The sequence below is a fragment of the Nyctereutes procyonoides genome, unplaced genomic scaffold, assembly GCF_905146905.1.
Source record: "Nyctereutes procyonoides isolate TBG_1078 unplaced genomic scaffold, NYPRO_anot_genome, whole genome shotgun sequence".
NCBI classification, from domain to species: Eukaryota; Metazoa; Chordata; class Mammalia; order Carnivora; family Canidae; genus Nyctereutes; species Nyctereutes procyonoides.
Genome location: NW_026575137.1, coordinates 3,494,668 through 3,504,666, shown reverse-complemented (window position 1 = coordinate 3,504,666; position 9,999 = coordinate 3,494,668). Strand labels below are relative to the sequence as shown.

The window sequence follows — 9,999 nt, the reverse complement described above, 5'->3', positions numbered from 1 at the left end:
CCAGGATTGCGCCCCCGGCCAAAGACAGGCGCCAAACCGCCGCGCCACCCAGGGATCCAAGTATCATACTTTTTTTTTTTTAAAACTTTTTTTTTTTATTATTTATGATAGTCACACAGAGAGAGAGAGAGAGAGAGGCAGAGACACAGGCAGAGGGAGGAATAGGCCCCCTGCAAGGAGCCCGATGTGGGACTCGATCCCAGGTCAGGGGATCAGGACCTGAGCCAAAGGCAGACACTCAACTGCTGAGCCATCCAGGCGTCCCCCAAATGTTTAACAACTGATAAAGCATAAGCATGAACCAAATGAACTGAACAATCATAACAAAGGCCTGACACAGGTCATAGGTTATAACCATAAGAGTGTATGTAGAGTCTGCCTTTAAGGGAAATATTCTTCATTATTCTTACTTTTCAAAATTTCTAATTTTTTTCTCACATGATTTTTATGTTATATTTGTCATTTTGTCTAATTAAAAAAATAATCATCGGGATTGCAGTTGGGATTGCACTAAACTTATGGATTAATTTGAAAACAACAACAAAACATTCTCCTGATCTCTGGGACAGGGAGAGGGGCTGAAGGTTGAATCAACTGCCAATGACCAATGATTTAATCAGTCATTTCTACATAATGAAGCCCAAGGAACAAGGATTGGAGAACTTCTGGGTTGTTGAACACATGAAGACTTGCAGAGAGTGGCACACCTGAAGAGGGCATGGAAGCTCCACGCCCCTTCCCGTATACCTTGCCCTATGCATCTCTTCCATTTGGCAATTCATGAGATATATTCTTTTATAATAAACTGGTAAATGTTTTTCAAAGTTCTGTGAGCCATTCTAGCATATTTATCGAACCCAAAGAGGAAATCACGGGAACCTCCAATCTCTAGCCAGTAGGTTAGAAAAACAGGTGACAACCTGGACCTGTGACTGACACCTATAGAGAAACAGGGGGCAGTCTTATATGACTCATCTCATAATCTATGGGATCTGATGCTATCTCCAGGTAGATAACTAAAGAATTGAGTTAAATTGTCAGATATCCTGCCAGTGTCCCCTGAGAATTGGAGAATTGCTTAGTGTTGAAAATAAAACACACACTAGAATTTTATAAACAGGTTTCCTTGTAGTGATATATCTTTGCATTACTGGATTCATCTTTTCTCGTTTGTAGTGTTTTTATATTAAACAGTGTACTGAGAGCTCTTTACATTAGGCTACCTTCCTTTGAGAGGCCACAAAGTGCATGAAATATGTATAGCTTCAACTGAGGGATTCATTTTTACCCAAAAACACTGACACTGGACAATAGCTGAGCAGAACAATGATGGGTTCTGGAGCCAAAGATATTCATTTAAAAATTAGCCTGTAGCTTAAGACATGGCCTGGAATAAAGGCTTTGCCAACGCCCTCCTGAAAGATGATGGCAGTATTAGACACTCAGAGAGATACAGGTAACAGAATGACATGGAAACAGAGTCTTTATGGAAAGAAATAGTAACAGAAGTCAAGAGGTAAAAGTAAAAACAGGTAGTGGGAAATGGCAGTGAGATCAGAACAGTCACTGGAAGCAGGGATGAGTTCAGCCATATGGGAGAGAACCTATCTGGCTATAATATTTCGTGTGTGTGTGTGTGTGTGTGCATATATGCACGTGCACACTATTTTTGTAGATTACATATTTTTCTGTTACATCCTACTTCTTTCTTTAGTGGACCTTCATTATTATCTGTCTTAACAGTTTTACTTTGCTGGATTTCACAAAATCACTTGTAATTTATAGTTGCTATTATTGCATAGTTTTCCTTTACCTATATTTGATGAGACTATATCAGATGGAGAATATATTTTTAATAATCTGTAGCTTTGTGAAACTGAATGCCAAATTTCAAATAAAATTCAAAACTTTAAACCAATGTAGTATATTTCTTAGGGAACTTTACTTCCTAAACTATCCAGAATTCATTACATGGAAATATCATGCAATTTTTCTTGCACAGGTTTTTAAAATTTAGGATCATGGTAGATTTCAGGGATCCAGGTTGATTGTGTTAATGACCCCACTTAATGACTTCTTTGAATCCACCATATTTTTCCTATGACTTTAAAGTTCCATCTCACTCTGACTCTATGCTTGGGCATGTGACTTGTTTTGGTCAATAGGATGTTAGCTAACATGACACAAACCTAGACTTTATAGAAAGGTGCATATGCTTTTCTGTTGCCTTCTTGTATGATTGGGTCTACTCACTATTCCCCTGTGCTATGCCATGAGAACATGCCCAGCTGGCCTGCAGGAAGGTTGTAGCAGACATGTGGAACAGGGTTAAGTTGTTTCAGACATCTGAGTTAGGGCCATCCTGGTTCAGCCAGTTGCCAGCCAGCCCTCAGATACATAAGGAAATCCAGATGAGATCAGAAGAAGCTTCCAGATAAACCTCTCCAATGTCAACAACCTGTAGTGAATGAGATAAATGTTTATTATAAGACGATGGTTTTGGATGGCTTGGTATGAAACATTATTGTGGCAACAAATAATACAGAGATACCAACATATTAATTAATCAATGAGGGGACCTCGCTATGTACCTGAGGTACCAAGTCAGAGATAATATTCACAGATGGTGGATATTTTCATATATTCATAGCTCTTTTTGTATTCTAATCTTCTGTCTCTGGAAAAACTCATTTATTACCCCAGGACAGGTAGTGGTACAGAGAATGTTCCCCTGTAGCACTTCAGCAGCGTCTTAGACACTAGACTTGCCAAAAAAGAAGTGTAACTTTGCTTATTATGCAGCCTTTTGGTACTTGAAGTGTTAAGAAGATAAATGGAATTTATGTGATCAGGATGGTAAAGATACATTACATTCTCTGCCTCAAATTCTCATGTGGGTTTAGGTTGTTAGTGAAAAGTGAGAATGTAATCAGGTGTGTGAATGCTTGTAGCTATGATTTTTCCTGATGACTAGTAGATTGTAGAATGTCTTTTAAAGACATCTTGGAAACACACTCTGTCAGGTGAAGTCCTATTAGATATATTAGATAGATACAGGTTTCTAAATAGAAAATAGGAGTTTCAGCTCTAGTTAACAAACATTTATTGATCATTTATTATGTACTAGCCATCATAAATACAAAATCAGTGAAAACTAGCCTCTGCCCTAGAAACACTTAGAGTTCGGAAAAGAGACAGACAAATCATGACAGACAAATAAATGCTGTTGTAAGTACAATGAAGGGTCATGCACACAAAGATGGTTGAGGGGGTATCAGGTGGTGGGTAGGGGCTGTATTTGACTAAGAAATTTAAAGGATAAGTGGAAAGAGTTCCAGCAAGCGCAAAGCATGAACAATGATCTGGAGTGTAGAACAGTATCAGTTATAGAGGAAATCACAGAACATAATATGGGCTTGAAGTTACATATATGTAACCAAAATACATATGTATGCCAAAATAAATCAAAGACTTCTTAGATATTTCCCTGTGTTATCAAATATGCAATTATTTTTAGTAATAGAGATTTTTGTTTTATTTTACATATTGGAAAAATGATCTTTGTGCCTTTTAGTACCTTCCACCTATCTGTAAACTCCATATGGACAGAGCACAAATTTATCTTACTCCTCTGCATTGCAGCACCTAGTACAGTGCCTGACATTTCATACACATTCAGTAAATATTTGTTGAACAAATTACTGAATTTTTGAACCTGTCAGCCTTTGCCAAAATTCAACAGAAATTTATGTTTTAAATTACTCTTTTTAATTTACTCATAGAGTAATTTTCTTGAATAATTTGTCTTTCCTAGTTATCTTCAATAAAAGCTTAATCTTCTGTTTTATAACTCTCCCTATTTTGGGATTTTAAAATATATGCAACCATTAGTATTGTTTTTCTCCCTATATACTCATCTATGTATTCATCCAAGATACACTTATTGAATACTTGATTATGTGCCAGCATTGTGCTACACCCCAGGGTAGAGTAGTAACAAGTCAGACTTGGTCTGAGCCTCAGTGGAACTTATTTTCCAGTATAAGGAAAACAGACCAGTATTACATAAATAATTTACAAGCACACTGGATGTTACATACAAAATTGAATAGTTTTAGGAGAGTGTTTATTTATTTATTTTTTTAAAAAGTTTTATTTATTTATTCATGAAAGATACAGAGAGAGAGAGGCAGAGAGAGAGAAGCAGGCTCCATGCAGGGAGCCCGACGCAGGACTCAATCCTGAGTCTCCAGGATCATGCCCTGGGCTGAAGACAGGCGCCAAACCACTGAGCAACCCAGGTGTCCCTAGGAGAGTGTTTAACAGCTTCTTTTAGCTTTTATTCAATATGGATTACTGATGATTATATGTAATGATAATACAGCATGTTTACTCTATCATATTTTTAGTTTGTGGTCTCTACTTTCTGTTTTGCTATGCCATAATTATAATTACTATGTGGTACATAGAAAATACACTATAAACATCACTTGATTGAATGAATGAAAGAATAAATGAATTTTATTACAGCCCAGATCCATAGTTTATTGGCTTAATTTCTGTGCAAAATGAGGTTATTAGTCAAATCTATTGAGTTATCTGATTTTAGTCAACAAATATTCATTAAAAAGTTCATGTAAGTCATGTGGCAGAGGTGGGGGATTGGAAGAAGAATAAAGTTTCCTGTCCTTACAGAAATTGCAATTCAGACAAACAAGACAATAGCACATGAGAAGCTAATCATTTAGCACAAGAAAACATAGGTATCATATATCTTTCAGACAAAGTACTATGCTTGGTAATGTGAAGAATACTATGACTCCCAGTTACTTATAATTTAGCTGAGGAGACAAGACAAATATATTTACAATGAAAATAATGCCAAACAAAAAATGATACATTCTGGTGCTCAAGGTAATGAATCTCAGGACTGCAGTGGATGGAAATCTTTCAAAGGGTTGGCATGTTTTCTCTCAGCCAAACGTTAGAACAGTTACGCCAAACTGAGGTGTGTGAACTTCAGAGGAGCACCAGGCAATCCATTGTAGTTTGAGAAGAAAATGTTAAAACTTCTACTTATTTAAAAAGAAACTAGTTCTTAGTAACCTTTAACAAAAAAGATTGACAACAGGCCATCATAGTCTGTAGCCTGTAGATGTCTGATATTAGGATTTAACATGGTATCACATGGGAGGAAAGGAGTGGGAATTGCATTTCCCAGAACAAAAGGCACCTCCTTCCATTTCTTTTTCATGAGGCATAGTGGGTTATCTGGGCTGCTTTAAGTTCTAACTAAACTAACCTTCATGAAATAGACAAATGACTCAAAAAATCCTCCAAAGGAACAGCAGATAAAATTAATAATACAAGCACAATTGGACTAAAAAGAAAATCTTAGCTGTGACGCTTTTCTTTGTGAACATGCTTTTTGGCAATTACAGTATTAAACAAGATTTATTCAGATATAACCAAAAGTTCCCTCCTCTCAGATTCAAAGTTATGATGAAACTGTTTGAAGTCCGGATTTTTTGTGTTGTTATTATTAATGAAGATCCTCATGTCATATACTGTGCCTTGAGATAGCTCACAATTAGCAAGACATTAAAAAACTAAGCATCCAAAACATAAAGACGATCTTTTGCAATTTTTTCAGAAGTCTTCAAAGTCAAGTGTTACTCAATCTGGCACTTAGTGAAACGTCACTAAACTTAATAACAAATGTTTAGAAGTTTATTTATTACAAAAGACCTCTTGGGCTTTCCACATCATGCAGGGAGGGGTCTATATAGCATTGTCTTAAAGAGAATCTTTCACAATATCCGGAGCACTTGATGGCTGCAAACGAAGGAGGAGGATGTCCTCAAATTCCTTGCAGCAGGAACCTACTTGGTTGGCACCAACCTTGATTTCCAATTGAAACAGTACATCTACAAAAGGAAATGTGATGGCATCTGTATCATAAATCTGAAGAGAACCTGGGAAAAGCTTCTGCTGGCAGCTTATACCATTGGTGCCACTGAGAACCTGGCTCATGTCAATGTCATATCCCTGGCCAGTGAGCTGTGCTGAAGTGTGCTGCTGCTACTAGAGCTACTGCTGTTGCTGACTGCCCCACTCCTGGAGACTTCACTAACCAGACCCAGGCAGCCTTCTGGGAACTGAGACTTCTGGTGACTACTGATCCAGCACCAACTCCAGCCTCTCAAAGAGGCATGTTATGTCAACTCACCTACCATCACTCTGTGTGACACAGATGCTCCTCTGAACCATGTGGACATTGACATCCCTTGCAACAAAAGGGAGCTCACTCAGTGAGTCTGATGTGATTGAATGCTGGCCTGGGAGGCTCTGCGTATGCGTGACACCCTTTCCCCTGAACATCCGTGGGAAGTTACCACTGCTGTCAACTTCTACAGAGAGCCCAAAGAAATGAAAAGGAAGAGCAGGCTGCTGCCCAAAAGACTGTGACCAAGGAGGAGTTTCAGGGTGAGTGGACTGCTCCAGCTCCTGAGGTCACCGCTACTCAACCTGGAGTCACAGACTGGCGTGAAGGGGTGCAGGTGCCCTCTGTGGCTATTCAGCAGTTCCCTACCGAAGACTGGAGCGTGCTCAGACTGGTCTGCAGCTCCCACTGCTCAGGCCACTGAATGGGCAGCAACAACCACTGAGTGGTCTTAAGCTGCTCTTCCACAAAGACTAACAAAATGGAGATAAGTTTGATGGAGAAGAAACAATTTCTAGGGAAAAAATGGGAGGAGCACTTAGAAAACTGTTTTTCCTTCCAGAATGTATAAGGCTGAAATAATTCATAAAGCAATAAGCCAGCAAACTAACATCTTTTTTTTTTTTTTTTTTTTTTTTTGGTCACCAGTGTTGGAAAAATACATAGAAAACATTGTTGAAGCTGAAGACTTTGAGAAACAGGTAAGACAAATTATGTAGCATTAGAACTCATGGAGTGGTGGAATAGTGTGGCTATGTCAGCATTTCTATTGTGTCTCAGATTGTATTTTCTCGATTGTATTTCAGAAAGAAAATTCATGATCGAATCACAATTTTGTGCCTCAAAAAGAAGAATTTGGGCAGCCTGGGTGGCTCAGCAGTTTAGCGCCTCCCTCAGCTTAGGACCTGATCCTGGAGACCCAGGATCAAGTCCCACGTCAGGCTCCCTGCATGGAGCCTGATTCTCCCTCTGCCTGTGTCTTGCCTCTTTCTCTCTCTGTGCCTCTCATTAATAAATAAATAAAATCTTTTTTAAAAAAGAAGAATTTATTGTACACCTGAAACTAATGTTATACAGTATGCTAACCGACTAGAAATTAAAGAAAAACTTTAAAGAAATAATTTACTGAAAACGGTAAATTCTCAGCAATAAGAAAATCTTTACTGAATTTATTTTTAATGGATGAAAGATCTAAATGTGAGACAAGATTCCATCAAAATCCTAGAGGAGAACACAGGCAACACCCTTTTTGAACTTGGCCACAGTAACTTCTTGCAAGATACATCCACGAAAGCAAAAGAAACAAAAGCAAAAATGAACTATTGGGACTTCATCAAGATAAGAAGCTTTTGCACAGCAAAGGATACAGTCAACAAAACTAAAAGACAACCTACAGAATGGGAGAAGATATCTGCAAATGATCTATCAGATAAAGGGCTAGTTTCCAAGATCTATAAAGAACTTATTAAACTCAACACCAAAGAAACAATCCAATCATGAAATGGGCAAAAGACATGAACAGAAATCTCACAGAGGAAGACATAGACATGGCCAACACGCACATGAGAAAATGCTCTGCATCACTTGCCATCAGGGAAATACAAATCAAAACCACAATGAGATCCCACCTCACACCAGTGAGAATGGGGAAAATTAACAAGGCAGGAAACAACAAATGTTGGAGAGGACGCGGAGAAAAGGGAACCCTCTTACACTGTTGGTGGGAATGTGAACTGGTGCAGCCACTCTGGAAAACTGTGTGGAGGTTCCTCAAAGAGTTAAAAATAGACCTGCCCTACGACCCAGCAATTGCACTGTTGGGGATTTACCCCAAAGATTCAGATGGAATGAAACGCCGGGACACCTGCACCCCGATGTTTCTAGCAGCAATGTCCACAATAGCCAAACTGTGGAAGGACCCTCGGTGTCCATCGAAAGATGAATGGATAAAGAAGATGTGGTCTATGTATACCATGGAATATTCCTCAGCCATTAGAAATGACAAATACCCACCATTTGCTTCGACGTGGATGGAACTGGAGGGTATTATGCTGAGTGAAGTAAGTCAATCGGAGAATGACAAACATTATATGTTCTCATTCATTTGGGGAATATAAATAATAGTGAAAGGGAATATAGGGAAGGGAGAAGAAATGTGTGGGAAATATCAGAAAGGGAGACAGAACAAAAAGACTCCTAACTCTGGGAAACGAACTAGGGGTGGTGGAAGGGGAGGAGGGCGGGGGGGGGGTGAATGGGTGACGGGCACTGAGGGGGACACTTGACGGGATGAGCACTGGGTGTTATTCTGTATGTTGGTAAATTGAACACCAATAAAAATTAATTTATTAAAAAATGAGTTTCTTTTTAAAATGTTTCATGGGAGATCTATGTTATGATGGAGCTGATATTTTGCCTGCAAGTGAAAATTCAAAAATATTCTAGGTAATGTTTTTATATGTGAAATAGCTTAACTGAAAAAAAAAAAGAAATAGCTTAACTGCATCATTCATAGGCAACTTTTCTTTCATCACAGAAACTGAAGCCAGAAGTGCATCAACACTGGTTCTTAATTTCATAAAATCATGAACCTTTAAAATATTGTCACATATTTACATGCCTTTGTAATGAAATAGAGAGTAATGATGATAATTGCTACCGCAGAGAATTTTACTGGTCATTTCTTTGAAAAATACTTAAAGCTGCTGTTGAATTTAAAGATAAATTAAGCTCTTTATTTACAAAAAGATAAATGTTTAAAATTTGCTAACCTTTCCACTGATGACAAATGACTTATCAATAAAGTGCTACTTAGCAAATATTTAAAAACAAGCACGCTTATTCTTTAGGAATTATCAAAGTAAAGCAATCTTTTTTCACAGTAAATCAGAAAGTAAACAATTTTGGGGAAATGGTATTATGGAAAAGGTATTTGAAAAACAAGTGTTTGAAAATATTTTTATTAATATGTGATATTGTGGCTGAAGAATGATACAAGGTTTTCTAATTTACCAAAGTCAAGTCTTAAAGGTTCAATGGTGGGTGCCTGGGTGGCTTAGTCAATTAAGCAAGTGACTGCTTTCAGCTCAGCTCATGATCCCTGGGTACTGGGATCGAGTTCTGCATCAGGCTCCCTACTCTGCAGGGAGCCTGCTTCTCCCTCCTCTGACTGCCATTCCCCCTGTTTGTGCTCTCTCTCTCTGTCAAATAAAAAAATAAAATCTTTTCTTTAAAAAATTTAGAAATCATTGGATTGATAAAAGGAATGTAAAGGGCTTTCTAGAGATTGTTAACCTGATGGAGTAAAATGATATAATTGGGAAAAAAACAGAAGCAATATAAAAAAAATTTAATACTATAAAATAGAAAAAAACTGAGAAAAATTTAGTGTAGAGATCAGTAGTTTTACACACTTCAAAACCCTCTTATAATACTACTACGTTCATTCCAGTTCAACATTTGTTGGACACCTGGTGTGCTCTGCTTGGCCCTGGCAATGAAAAGATGAATAAGGTGGGGTGCTGTGCCCAGAGCCACCCACTGCCTAATGGGGGAAATAGAGCACGTGTGACCATATGAAGTAGTAGAATCATGTGAATAAACAGGTAATTTCCATAAAGTATTGTAAGCACTATACAAGTGGGTTGTGTGAATATCTAAGATGGTATCTAGGGAAGTCTGATGTGATAGGGCTGGAGAAGGCCTCCTGGTGGAGGTGGTGCCTGAACTAAGCTTTCTTAAGCATATATTAGAGAATAGAATAATTGATCCAATGA

The 9,999-nt window shown here is 38.1% G+C and overlaps 1 long non-coding RNA gene across 1 annotated transcript; it reads left to right on the top strand.

Annotated features, from left to right (window-relative positions):
• The first annotated feature begins 5,841 nt into the window (after window positions 1-5,841).
• On the top strand, window positions 5,842-8,429 carry LOC129495737 (uncharacterized). Its single transcript, XR_008661605.1, has 3 exons — window positions 5,842-6,486; window positions 6,872-6,924; window positions 7,030-8,429. It is a non-coding gene; the product is annotated as an uncharacterized LOC129495737 (long non-coding RNA).
• Window positions 8,430-9,999: the final 1,570 nt, after the last annotated feature.